Below are 15536 nucleotides of genomic sequence, written 5' to 3' on the forward strand. Positions count from 1 at the left end.
CAGAAATCAGCCCCTTGTAAGTTACTGAGATAGCATCTAAAGGACCTTGCTGACGGATGAGAATGCTCAAATCTTCAGGGTACAAACTTTTAGATCTTGGGTAGGACTCCACCCAATTAGAACACCTTACAAGGAGAATCTAATCCAGGTGAAATTCTTAACCAACCATCTTTGATTGTTCACTGATTAGCTGGAGGACAGATCCTTTTGTACAGATTGCCCAGGTGGGAGTAGACTAGTTTTAGATGAGTTTCTCTTTGTCCATGAGTGATATGATCAGAGTCACTTACCCAGCCCCTCATTAGAAGAGGCCCACATCTCATTATAATATTCCTTCTCTCATTAATTGTTAAACCACAGTTGATTCTGTTCTGTCAGGAACACAAACTCTTCCAAGCATCAAGAGGCCTCCATCAGGGGACTTTGGTTTATGAAAGTCAAATTATCATCCTTTTATTAATTGTTCACTAGCCATAATTAACAAAATGATTACTTACCCAGCAATTATGTCTCTCAGACTTGTCATACATCACACATGTCAACAGAGAAAAGGAAATGGATGCAAGAGACGTTGTGAAGGCATAAACATAACATGCCAACAGATTGACTATGTGGAGTGAGAAACAACAAAGTATAAAGGATAATGCCAAGGTTGCAAATATAGTTAATGTTTCATAGTAAAATACTAACAAACATTATCGGTATTTTTTCTTGAAAAGGTTAGAGAAATGGTGGCTTATGGGAAATATTGCAGGTCTGCTTCCAGGAGCCAAGATGGCAGAGTAAGAAGTCGCTGTCATCCTCCCTTATCAACCCCTGTCAGAACTGAAAATATCGCCCCAGGAAAAACCCTGGAACAGTTGAACCAGAAAAGACACGGTGCAGCAGTCCAGTAGCCCAGGTGGCTTGAGGGATTAACAAGAAAGGCTCCATATGCCCTAAGGGAAGTGGAACAGTACAAGAACTGGAGTCATCCTAGCTGAAAGCCCCACCTCAGCATACCAGGTGGAGATCCTGAAACCCAGGTAGTGCAGCAGGCAAACACCAACACCTGGACTCCTGAGTGCCTCAGTGAGGGCAGGGGAACCACTGGAAACCAGCTCAGAAAACCTCCAGGTGCCTTGGCATTCTACAGCTGTCTTCCAGTGCCTCAGCAAAACTCTGTGAGGCACTCCAAGGTGCCCCAGGGGGACAAACATCCTGCAACATCCATCAGAGAGGAGCTGAAGAAAGTGAAAGGAAAGGAAAATCAGGCAACATCCAGGGGCCAGACTATCCAATCATACCCCTAGAGTTCCAACGTTGCTGATTCCAGCCCAATACCAGGTAACCTGCCATAACCCCACAGCCTCCAACTGACAACATCGAAGGCCCGAGCACAAAAAGCCAATGACCAAGGCTCCCCACACAAAAAGCTTGGGTCAGTGCACTCTGCTCCCCAGCAGGACAGCTCATTCTCTTCAAAGGCCAGGAAATAAGCAAACACCATGAGCAAAAAGAAACGTACCACAGGTTCATATTATGAGAACAGTGAAGATCAAGGCAGAAATTCTGAAGAGGACAATATTATCAACAAACCCACATCTGGAACCTCAAAAAGGAATATGAACTGGTCTGAAGCCCAAAATGCCTTCTCAGAAGAGCTCAAGAAGGATTTTAAAAGTCAAATGAGAGAGGCAGAAGAGTGTTTTAAAACCACAATTGGCCAACTACAAAGAAATACACTGAAGAAAACAAGTCCCTAAAAAATACAATTGGCCAACTGGGAAAAAAGTACACTGAAGAAAACAAGTCCCTAAAAAATACAACTGGCCAAATGCGGAAGGAGATACAAAATATAACAAAAGAAAACAATTTGTTAAAAATTTGAATAAGGCAAATGGAAGCTAATGACTCTATGAGAGTAGGAATCAGCCAAAGAGAAACAAAAGAAGGAAAACATAGATGACAACGTAAACTACCTGCCTTACTAGTAAAACAACAGACCTGGAAAATCGATCCAGAACAGAAAATTTAAAAATTATTGGTCTATCTGAAAATCACGATGAATAAAAGAGCCTGGACACTATCTTTCAGGAAATCATAAAGGAAAACTGCCCTGAGGCCCTAAAATAGCCATAGAAAGAATCCACCAATCATCTCCTGAAAGAGATCACAAATTGAAAATGCCAAGGAATACAGTAGCCAAATTCCAAGATTAACAGGTCAAAGAGAAAATACTGCAAGCAGCGAGAAAGAAACAATCTAAATCTCATGGAACCACATTCAGGATTACACAGGACCTTGCAGCTTCTACATTAAAAGACCATAGGGTATAGAACATGATATTCCATAAGACAAAGGAGACTGGATTACAACCAAGTATCAACTACCCAGCAAAAATGGGCATGATCTTTCATGGATATTCAACAAAATAGGGGACTTCCAAACCTTCCTAATAAAAAGACCAGAGCTCAACAGAAAATTTGATCTTCAAATACAAGACTCAAGAGAGACATAAAAGGGTAAACGGTACAGAAAGAAACATGTTATTAATAGGGGCAAATTCTTCACATCCCTACAAGAGAAGATGACACTTGTAACCCTTGAGAACTGCATTGTTATTGCACCACATTAAAGGGGTATTTATACAGTGCCTGGATATAAGTTGACCTTGTTGTAATGATAAAAAAAAAAACCTAATCAAGTGGGTTTAATGGATCCAAGTAGGTAGATTAATTTGATCTAAGAAAATGTCCTGAGAAAGGAGGAGACTGACAAGGGTAAATCACATTACACGAAAAGACAGAAAAACCTATTACAGCAGAGAGAAAGAAGGGAGGGAGATAAGCATTGTTTGAACCTTACTCTCATCAGATTTGGATCAAGAAGGGAATGAGATAATCAGTTAGGTATAGAAATTTAACTGTACCTATAGGCAGCAGGAGGGAAAAGGGGAAAGAAAAGGGAGAGAGGATAGAAGGTAGGGAAGAAGTACTAAGGGCAAAAGTGAAGAAAAAAGAAGGGGATAATAAAAGGGAGGAGGGACTGAGGGAGGCAGTGGTCAAAAGCAAAACACTAGTGAGGAGGGAAAAGAAGGAAGGAGAAAGAAAAGCATAAACGGGGGGGAAAGAGAGAAAGACACAGAAATCATAACTGTGACTGTGAAAGGGATGAAATGTCCCATGAAACAGAAGGGGATAGCAGAATGGATTAAAAACCATAATCCTGGACTTCAGCTTCTGGGAGCCAAGATGGTGGAGTGAAAAGATAGTCTCTCTCACTCTCCCCTATCAACCTCTGAAAACCCAGAAAATATCACCCTAGAAAAAAAAAAACCCTGGAACACCTGAACTAGAAGAAAGATGGGGAGCAGCAGTGCACCAGACCAGTGCCTCAGCAAAAATAAGAGAGGCAGAACTACAAGGGGCCCCAGGCAGATAAGTATCCTGCAGCATTCATCTGAAAGGAGGTGAAGAAAACAACCTAAAGGCTTCCTAAAGCCCCTTGCTGATTCCAACCCAACACCAGGTGAGCTGTAGGAGCCCTGAGCCTCCAATTGTGAAGAAATCCTGAAGCCCAGGTGGTAGAGCAGGCAAACACCAACACCTGGACCTCCAGTGCCTCAGTGAGGGTGGGGGAACCGTGGAAACCAGCTCAGAAAACCACCAGGTGCCTCGCACTCCACCAAAGGAATCTCCCAGTGCATTAGCAGAAAGAGGGAGACAACACTGCAGGGGGCCCCAGGCAGATAAACACCTGCAGCACCATCTAAAAGGAGCTGAAGAAAGCTAAAGGAAAGGAAAAGCAGGCAACCTAGAATTGCCTGAAAGTTCCAGCCTTGCTGATTCCAGCCCAACACAAGGTAAGCTGCCAGAAACCTACAGCCTCCAATTGCCAATAAGAGGCCCCAGCAACAAAGCCAGTGACCAAGACCTAGGCTCCCAACACAAGAAGCTTGGGTCAGTACCCTCTGTTCCCCAGCAGGAGAGCTCAATCTCTTTAAAGGCCAGGGAATAAAGAAACACCATGAGTAAAAAGAAACGTACCATAGATTCATATAATGAGAAGAGTGAAGATCAAGACAGAAATTCTGAAGAGGACAACATTGTCAACAAACCCACATCTGCAACAACAAAAGGGAATATGAACTGGTCTGAAGCCCAAAAAGCCTTCTTAGAAGAGCTCAAGAAGGATTTTAATAGTCAAATGAGAGAGGTAGAAGAGCCCTTAAAAAATACAATTGGCCAATTGGAAAAAAAATACACTGAAGAAAACAAGTCTCTAAAAAACACAATTGGCCAATTGAAGAAGGAAGGACCAAAACTAACAGAAGAGTACACTGAAGAAAACAAGTCCCTAAAAAACACAATTGGCCAGTTGAAGAAGGAAGTACAAAACTAACAGAAGAGTATACTGAAGGAAACAAGTCCCTAAAAAACACAATTGGCCAGTTGAAGAAGGAAGTACAAAAACTAACAGAAGAAAACAATCTGTTAAAAACTAGAATTGGACAAATGGAAACTAATGTCTCTATGAGAGAGCAAGAATCAGTCAAACAGAAACAAAAAAATGAAAAAATAGATGAAAATGTAAAATACCTCATCAGTAAAACAACCGACCTGGAAAATCAACTCAGGAGAGACAATTTAAAAATTATTGGACTACCTGAAAATCATGATGAAAAAAAGAGCCTGGACAGTATCTTTCAGGAAATCATAAAGGAAAACTGCCCGAAGTCCTAGAACCAGAAGGGAAAATAACCATAGAAAGAATCCACCGATCACCACCTGAAAGAGATCCCAAATTGACAACGCCAAGAATATAATAGCAAAATTCCAAAATTACCAGATGAAAGAGAAGGTGCTGCAAGCAGCCAGAAAGAAACAATTTAAATATCATGGAACCACAGTCAGGATTACACAGGACCTTGCAGCTTCTACATTAAAAGACCACAGGGCATGGAACATGATATTCCATAAGGCAAAGGAGCTGGAATGCAGCCAAAAATGAGCATCATTTTTCAAGGGAGGAGGTGGATATTCAAAAATAGGAGACTTCCAAACTTTCCTGATAAAAAGACCAGAGCTCAACAAAAAATTTGATCTTCAAGTACAGGACTCAAGAAGGACTTAAAAAGGTAAATGGGACAGAAGGATACAATATGTTGTTAATAAGGTGGGGGGGGCTGTTTAAACCTCTACAAGGAATATGAGACTTGCAACCCTTGAGAACTGTATTGTTATTACACTTGTTAAAGGAGTATACATAAAGAGGTGGATATTAGTTGACTTTGATGTAATGATAAAAAAAATCTAATCAAGTGGGTTAAATGGATCCAAATAAGTGGATCAATCTGATCTTAGAAAATGTACTGAGAAAGGAGGAGGCAGACAAGGGTAAATTACATTACAGGAAAAGACACAAAATCCTATTACAGCAGAGGGAAAGAAGGGGGGGGAGCATTGTTTGAACCTTACTCTCATCAGATTTGGCTCAAGAAGGGCATATATAATCAGGTATAGAAATCTAACTTGCCCTATAAGTAGGAGGGAAAAGGGGAAAGAAAAGGGAGGGGGGAAAGAAGGGAGGGAAGAAGCAGTAAGACTAAAGGGGAAGAAAAGGGAAAGGGATAATAAAAGGGGAGGGACTGAAGGAGGGGTGGTCAAAAGCAAAACACTAGTGAAGGGGGAAAGGAAAAAGGAGAAAGAAAAGCATAAATGGGGGAAAAGGATGGAGAAAAAGACACAGATAGTAATCATAACTGTGAATGTGAATGGGATGAACTCTCCCATAAAACCAGAAACAGATTGCAGAATGGATTAAAAACCATAATCCTACAATATGTTGTTTACAGGAAACACATTTGAAAAAGAGTGACACATACAGGGTAAAGGTAAAAGGCTGGAGCAGAATATATTATGCTTCAGCTGAAGAAAAAAAGCAGAGATAGCAATCCTGATCTCAGACAAAGCAAAAGCAAAATTAGATCTAATCAAAAGAGATAAGGAAGGAAACTACATCCTGCTAAAAGGCACCATAGACAATGAAGTAATATCATTACTAAACATATATGCACCAAATGTATAGCATCCAAATTCTTACAGGAGAAGTTCAGGGAGTTACAGGAAGAAATAGACAGCAAAACTATACTAGTGGGGGACCTGAACCTCCACCTCTGAGTCCTAGATAAGTCTAACCACAAAATAAATAAGACAGAAGTTAAGGAGGTGAATAGAACATTAGAAAAGTTAGGTATGATAGACCTCTGGAGAAAACTGAATGGGGATAGAAAGGAATATACTTTTTTCTGCAGTACATGGCACATACACAAAAATTGACCATGTACTAGGGCATAAAAACCTCACAATCCAATGCAGAAAGGCAGAAATATTAAATGCATCCTTTTCAGATCATGATGCAATAAAAATTATATGTAATAAAGGGCCATGGAAAGATAGACTAAAAAATAATTGGAAACTAAATAATCTAATCCTAAAAAATGATTGGGTCAAACAACAAATCATAGAAAAATCAATAATTTCATTCAAGAGAATGACAATAATGAGACAACATACCAAAACCTATGGGATGCAGCGAAAGCAGTTCTTAGGGGAAGTTTTATATCTCTAAATGCTTACATAAATAAAATAGAAAAAGAGGAGATTAATGAATTGGGCATACAACAAAAAAACTAGAAAAAGAACAAATTAAAAATCCTCAACTAAACACCAAATTAGAAATATTGAAAACCAAAGGAAAAATTAATAAAATTGAAATTAAGAAAACTATTGAACTAATAAATAAAACTAAGAGCTGGTTTTATGAAAAAAACAATAAAATAGATAACCTTTGGTTAATTTAATTAAAAAAAGAAAGAAGAAAACCAAATTACTAGTATCAAGAATGAAAAGGGGAAGCTACCACCAAGGAAGAGGAAATTAAAACAATAATTAGGAATTATTTTGCCCAACTATATGCCAACAAATTTGACAATCTTAGTGAAATGGATACATATTTACAAAAATATAAATTGCCCAGATTAACGAAGAGGAAGTAAAATACTTAAATAACCCCATCTCAGAAAAAGAAATTGAACAAGCCATTGATGAACTCCCTAGGAAAAAATCTCCAGGGCCAGATGGATTTACATGCGAATTCTATCAAACATTTAAAGAACAATTAATTCCAATACTATATAGACTATTTGGGAAAATAGGTGAAGAAGGAGTCTTACCAAATTCTTTTTATGATACAAATATGGTGTTGATACCTAAACCAGGAAGAGTCAAAATAGAGAAAGAAAATTATAGACCAATTTCTCTAATGAATATAGATGCAAAAATTTTAAACAAAATACTAGCAATAGATTGCAGCAACTTATCACAAGAATAATACACTATGACCAGGTAGGATTTATACCAGGAATGCAGGGTTGGTTCAATATTAGGAAAACTATCAGCCAACAAAACCAACAGAAACCACATGATCATCTCAATAGATGCAGAAAAAGCTTTTGATAAAATACAACACCCATTCCTATTAAAAACACTAGAAAGCATAGGTATAAATGGAGTCTTCCTTAAAATAATAAATAGCATTATCTAAAACCTTCAGCAAGCATTATATGTAATGGGGACAGGCTAGAAGCATTTCCAATAAGATGGGGTGAAACAAGGATGTCCATTATCACCACTGTTATTCAATATTGTACTGGAAACCTTAGCTTTAGCAATAAGAGAAGAAAAAGAAATTGAAGGCATTACAGTAGGCAAAGAAGAAACAAAGCTCTCACTCTTTGCAGATGACATGATGATATACTTAGAGAATCCTAGAGAATCAAGTAAAAAACTACTTGAAATAATAAACAACTTTAGCAAAGTTGCAGGCTATAAAATAAACCCACATAAATCATCAGCATTTCTACATATTACCAACAAAGCACAACAGTAAGAGATAGAAAGAGAAACCCCATTTAAACTTACTGTAGACATTATAAAATATTTAGGAGTCTACCTTCTGAAACAAGCCCAGGAACTCTATGAACACAATTACAAACACTTTTCACACAAATAAAATCAGATCTAAATAATTGGAAAAACATCAGTTGCTCATGGGTAGGCCGAGCTAATATAATAAAAATGACAATCCTACCTAAGCTAATTTACTTATTCAGTGCCATATCAATCAAACTACCAAAAAATTATTTTATAGAGTTAGAAAAAATATTAACAAGATTCATTTGGGAAAATTATATTATAAAAAAATTGTATTATACAGCAGCAATCATCAAAACTGCCTGGTACTGGCTAAGAAATAGGGAGGTGGATCAGTGGAATAGGTTAAATATGCAAGACACAGGAGTCAGTGACTATAGTAATCTATTATTTGATAAACCCAAAGACCCCAGCTTCCATGTTAAAAACCCACTGTTTGAAAAAATTGCTGGGAAAACTGGAAAAGAGCATGGCAGAAACTGGGCATAGACCCAAATCTCACACCATATACCAAAATAAGTCAAAATGGGTTCATGATTTAGATATAAAGGCTGATACTATAAGCAAACCGGGAGAGCAAGGAATAATTTACCTATCAGATTTATGGAGAACAAAAGAATTCATGACCAAACAGGAGATACAGAACATTATGAAGTGCAAAATGGATAATTTTGATTACATTAAATTGAAAAGTTTTTGCACAAAGTCAATGCAACCAAGATTAGAAGGAAAGTAGAAAATTGGGAAAGAATTTTTACAACCAGTCTCTCTGATAAGGGCCTCATTTCTAAAATATATAGAGAATTAAGTCAAATTTATAAGAATACAAGTCATTCCCCAATTGATAAATGGGCAAAGCATATGAACAGACAGTTTTCAGATGAAGAAATTAAAGCTATCTATAGTCATATGAAAAAATGCTCTAAATCACTATTTATTAGAGAAATGCAAATCAAAACAACACACCTATCAGATTGGCTAAGATAAGAAAACAAGAAAATAATAAATGTTGGAGAAGAGGTGGGAAAATTGGAACACTAATGCGTTGTTGGTGGAGTTGTGAAATGATCCAACCATTTTGGAGAGCAATTTGGAACTATGCCCAAAGGGCTATAAAAATGTGCATAACCCTTTGACCCAGAAATAGCACTTCTAGTGCTAAATCCCAGAGAGATCATAAAAATAGGAAAAAGCACCCACATATACAAAAATATTTATAGCAGCTCTTTTTGTGGTGGCAAAGAATTGGAAATTGAGAAGATGCCCATCAATTGTGGAATGGCTGAACAAGTTGTGGTATATGAGTGTAATGGAATACTACTGTGCTATAAGAAATGATGAACAAGCTGACTTTAGAAAAACCTGGAAAGACTTGTATGGTCTGATGCTGAGTGAAGGGAGCAGAACCAGGAGAATGCTATATACAGTTCACAGCCATGTTGTGTGATGACTAATATTGATAAGCTTATCCCCTCTCAGCAATACAAGGATCGAAGACATCTCCAAAGCCCTCATGATGGAAAATGTTATCCACAGTCAAAGAAAGGACTATGGAGTTTGAATGCAAATAAAAGCATATTATTTGCTATTTTTTTTCTTCTGTTGTGTTTTGTTTCCTTTTTCTGGTGGTTCCTCCTATTGGTTCTAATTCTTACTTAAAACATGACTAATGTGAAAACACGTTTAATAGGAATGTATATGTTTAGCCTATATCAGATTGCACACAGTCTTGGGGAGGGAGGTGGAGAAAGAGAGGGAAAAAAATTTGAAACTCAAAAGCTTATGGAAGTTACTGTTGATAATTAAAAATAAATTAATAGAAAGGAAGGAAGGAAGGAAGGAAGGAAGGAAGGAAGGAAGGAAGGAAGGAAGGAAGGAAGGAAGGAAGGAAGGAAGGAAGGAAGGAAGGAAGGGAGGGAAGGAAAGAGAGAAAAAAAGGAAGAAAGAAAGAAATGCCAAAGAAGTGCCTCAGAAGTCCTCCTCTCTTCACATATCTCTTATCCTTCTCTATTTGATCTCTCCTATGTACTTGTAAAATTCGATGTTTCAGGTACATATATATTTTATCCCCTCACTATAGTTTAAATACAGTAAGTATCGAATACATTAATGCTGAGTTAAAGTGACCAAGATTAACCAAAAAAACATGATAACTCTCACAATCAAGCTACTATAACTAAAGAATGCTAAAGGAAAGAACTATTTTTCTATAAAAATATGCAAAAAAATAAGAAAAGGGGTGGCTTACAGACATACACATAAACACACATCACACAAATATCCCTTGCTATGCCATATACATTCCCACTGCTACAACAAATTATTTTTATTTGTGTAATATTTTAGGACTTACATGTATAAGTACTTTAGAAGAGCAATGTTTATGACTTAAATGTGTAATGCTATATTTTGGCATAATTTTTTTTAAAATTTTACTTCTATAATGTTCATTAATCATAAATGCCTACTTTTACATTACCATTTATGCTCAAAAAGAAATGTTTATTTTGCTTAGAAAAACCATAAATATGTTCAATGAGGTATATATTTGTGGCATATGGCATCAATTAGACTTTGGAAAATCGATACCATATCTCTAAAATTTAATTTCCTATAAACCTTAACAGGTAAGTAAAACATAATCATAAAATTTTAAATATAAAACAAAAAGCTGAAATTCCTATAAATTACATGTGGAATTATTATAAAGAAAACTTTTAAAATATACACATAAATTACAGCAAACTCAGTTTAACTAAGTTTAAATCTTGGATATTATTACACCAATTTAAATCCATATAGATATAGATATAGATATAGATATAGATATAGATATAGATATAGATATAGATATAGATATAGATATAGATATAGATATAGATATAGATATAGATATAGATATAGATATGTATACATACATACATACACACACACAAATGGTAAAATAAGGAAGAGCCTGCCTAGACAAAAATTGATCATTCACTCTTAGTTACCACTAGAACTTTTGTAAAATCTTTCATTCAAATAGCACTCCCCCACCCCACCCCCAAAACCGACAAACTGAAAACAGTGAAAAGAAATAAATCACTCTATTTCTAGAGATACATAGCTAAGCAGATTTCCACTTAGCATGCAAGGAGACAAAAATATGTTAAAGTATAACAGTCAACTTACACCCCCTATGGAGACAGAAGAGACCCATTATTTGTTCAATACTACATTGCTGAATATTTGAAAATACTAGTCTTTTCAATTATCTTCTTGAAAGTGATACCAAATCTATATATCCATCCCTAATCTCTCTCCTGATTATCAGTCTTAGATTATAAACTACCTACTAGACATTTCAAACTAGTTGTTCCACTGATATCTCAAACTCACCACTTTCAAAACAGAACTCATATACATTTTTTCTCTTGCCCCAACCCCACCCAGTCCCTATAGCAACTCCTCCTGCAAACCTCCCTACTATTGTCAAGCATACCATTGTCCTCCTAGTCAACTCAGATTCACAACCTCAATTTAATCCCCTACTCCTCATTATCTCCACATATTTAATCAGTTAACAAATATTTTCATTTCTATCTACCCAGCATATCTGGTATATATTATCTTCCCTGCACTCAGTGGTTGAGATCACCATCACCTCTTACCTGGGCCATTGTGACAGTCTTCTATTTGGTCTCTTATTTCAATCTCCTTCCACTCCAATCCATCTTTCTCATATCTGCTAAAGTGATTTTCCTAATGCAGTCACCATGTCATCCTCTCCCCAGACTCAATAAATTCCACTGGTTCTCTATTACTTCTGGTATCAAATATAAATTACCCTTTTTGGCATTTCAAACTCTTTACAACCTGGCCACTCCTACCTTTCTAATATTTTTTCACATTACTCCCTCCCACTCACTCTATGGTTAGCCATGTTGAATTAGTTCTCATCCCTCTAATACAACAAACCTGGGCTTTTGAAATAGCTGTCCTCTAGGACTATAACGTTCTTTTTCTTCACTTTAAATCTCTTGGTACTCCTGGATTCTTTTCAGACTCAGATCAAAGGGGCAGCTAGATGGCGCAGTGAATAGAGCACCAACCCTGAAGTCAGGAGAACCTGAGCTCAAATTTGACCTCAGACCAAACACTTGGTACTTACTAGCTGTGTGACCCTGGGCAAGTCACTTAACCTCAACTGACTTAAAAAAGACTCAGATCAAGTACTGCCTACTACAGGATGCCTGTCTTGGTCCTTATACTCCCCATTTTCTCCCTTCCAAGGTTATTTTGTATTGATTGTACATGACTTACACATACCTAAATAAGTACAAGTTGCTTGCCTATTTGGAATGTAAGCTCCTCAAGAACAAGGACAATTTTTTTTGTTTGGCTTTTTGTTTTGGTTTTGGGTTTTTGGGGGGGTTTTTTGTCTTTGTATCCCCAGGACTTTGCACAGTGGGGACATGGTGGGTGCTTAATAAAGGCTAAGTGACTGACTATTTGAAGAGAGAAACTGGGATACAACGAAGTTAAAAGACTCAACATAAGTCCTAGGAAAGGGAATACTAAATAATGTCAGGCATTGATTTTAGTGTCAGATCTAGTGTATGTCATTGCCTTTTCCTCCTAAAGATACAGCATGCCAAAATGTTAAATTTGAAAGTTACATGACTAAATTTTTCAAGGAGATATGAACTATGCTTATAGTTTATTAATTATGCTTACAGTATATTAAATGCTGAGAATTTATGGTTTATGTATTTCATGGATCTAAGTAAAAGAAATAATTTTGTTTCATAGCCTAATGTCATCAGGTAAATTAAGTTCATCATTCACAATGAGAATACTGATGCCACACTAACCAAAACTAAGGCAAATTTAAGTTTTATAAATAACACAAAACTATATCTACCAGTTAAAAGAATCATTCAGTTAAGAATTTTGGATGCTTCATTATAGTATCAACTGTTGTCATTTGTAATATCAGCTAATAAAATGAAACACAAACTATTAAGATAAACGGGAAATAGACTGAAAATTTAATTATAAATATTTAAAAAGTTGATATTAAAAATAGACTTTAATAGCTAAAATAAATCTTGAAATGTCACTAATTTCAGTTGTCTTCCCTTCCTTGCCACATACACATGCCTTAAATAGGAATCATATGGAAATAATCTTTTTAAATTATTTATTTAGAATTTAATTTTTCCCCATTTACATGCAAAAATAATTTTAACATTCTTTTTTTTTAAATTTTGAATTCCAAATTCACTCCCTCTTTATACTCCATCCTCATAGAGAAGGAAAGCAATTTCATATAGGTTATATATGTGTAGTCATGTAAAACATATTTCCATATTAGTCATATTATGGGGGAAAAAACACAGACCCCCCCCCAAAAAAAACAAGAAAAATAATAAAGTTTAAAAAATATTCTTCAATCTACATTCAGACTCTACCATTATTTTCTCTGGGGAGGGATAGCATTTTTCATCATAGGTCCTTCATAATTGTCTTGGAACACTGCATTGCTGAAAATAGCTAGGTCATTCACAGTTGATCATTGTACAATATTAATGCTATGTACAATGTTCTCCTGATTCTGCTCATTTCAATTTGCATCAATTCATATACGTTTTTCCAGGTTTTCTGAGAGTATTCTGCTTGTCATTTCTTATAACACAATAGTATGCCATTACAAACATATACCACAACTTGTTTAGCCATTTTCCAATGGATGGGCATCCCCTCATTTTCCAATTTTTTGCCACCAGAAAAGACCTGCTATAAATATTTTTGTACATAGTAAGTCCTTTTTGTTTTTTTTTTCTTTTTTAGCTTGTGTTACTGACCTAGTAATGACAGAATGGTTGAATCAGTTCACATCTTCACCAACATGGCATTAGTGTCTAAATTTTCCTCACATCCTCTCCAATATTTGTCATTTTCCTTTTCTGTCATGTTAATCAATCTGATATGTCTGAGGTGGTACCTCAGAATTGTTTTGATTTGATCTCTAATCAATAGTGATTTGGAGCATTTTTCATATGTCTTTAGATAGCTTTGATTAATTTGTCTGAAAACTGCCTGTTCATATTATTTTACCATTTATTAATTGGGAAATGGCTTTTATTTTATGAATTTAACTCCATTTTCTATATATCTAAGAAATGACATCTTTATTAGCACACTTGCCATGAAAAATTTTTACAATTATGATTACTAATTGTATTTTCCTCCATCCTCCAGTTTATTGTATTGTTCCTTCTCTCTCTCTCTATCTCTCTCTCTTTTCTCCCTCTCTTTTTCTCTCCCTCTACTTCCACCCTGTCTGTCTTAAAAAATGTTTTCTTTTGTTTTGTTTTACAATGTCTTGATTTCTCATAAAGTCACTAGTTTCCATTTGCTCCATTCTATATATTTTTAGTGAGCTTTTGGACTTCCTTTTCCATCTGGCCAATTCTGCTTTTGAAGGCATTCTTTTCCTCATTGGCTTTTTGGACCTCTTTTGCCATTTGGGTTATATACATATACATATACATATACATATACATATACATATACATATACATATACATATACATATACATATACATATACATATACATATACATATACATATACATGTGCATGTGCATGTGCATGTGCATGTGCATGTGCATGTGCATGTGCATATACACATACACATACACATACACATACACATACACATACATATACATACATATATATATATATTTGTTTCTGTTTTTGTTTTTTAGGCAGTTGGGGTTAAGTGACACACAGGGTCACACAGCTAGTAAGTATCAAGTGTTTGGTCTGAGGTCGGATTTGAACTCAGGCCCTCCTGACTTCAGGGTTGGCACTCTATCCACTGTGCAGTTTATATTTTTTTAAGGTATTATTTTCGTCAGTATTTTTTTGGGTCTCCTTTAGCAAACTATTGACTTGTTTTTCATGATTTTCTTGTATCATTCTCATTTCTCCTCCCAGTTTTTCTTCTACTTCATTTACTTGCTTCTCAAAATCCTTTTTTGAGCTCAGATCCCAAGCAAGGGCAAAAGAAGAGAATCCTGTGCCTTAACACCAGCAAAGAGATCCTGCAATCCTCCTGTGATCAGCCACTCTGATCATTCCCCCTCAGTCTTTAGGCTGAGCTCAGGAACCACTACCAGGGACTGCACTGGGACTGGGGCTGGGATCAAGCTTTTCTCTCACTGTGGTCACAGACCTTTTCTACTGACCTTCTAAGTTGTCTTTAGCGATTGTGGGTTAAGAAGTCTGGAAACCGCCACAGCTGCCTGTGATTCAGTCCCCTGAGGCCTGCTCCAGGTTTGCTGAGGCCTAGTCTTTGCCTGCATGCCCCATGCTGAATTGTGTTCCTCTCCCAGCCTGGCATAACAGACCTTTCTAATCAACCACCCTGGTTGTCTTGGCCTGGAAATTTGTTTCATTCTGTCTTTTCGTGGGTTCTGCTTCCCTAGAATTTGTTTAGAGCCATTTTTACAGGTATTTGGAGTGGTCTGGGGGAGAGCTCAAGCAAGCCATTCCTTTTACTCTGCC

The 15536-nt window shown here is 36.5% G+C and overlaps 1 protein-coding gene across 6 annotated transcripts in view; it reads right to left on the reverse strand.

The window, feature by feature from the left end:
• The window catches only part of CCDC91 (coiled-coil domain containing 91), a 527613-nt gene that overhangs the window by 380419 nt on the left and 131658 nt on the right, over positions 1–15536 (reverse strand). The gene's annotated exons all lie outside the window — the stretch shown is intronic.

Source organism: Phascolarctos cinereus, unplaced genomic scaffold (assembly GCF_003287225.1).
Source record: "Phascolarctos cinereus isolate Bilbo 61053 unplaced genomic scaffold, phaCin_HiC Scaffold_1;HRSCAF=81, whole genome shotgun sequence".
Classification (NCBI taxonomy): Eukaryota; Metazoa; Chordata; class Mammalia; order Diprotodontia; family Phascolarctidae; genus Phascolarctos; species Phascolarctos cinereus.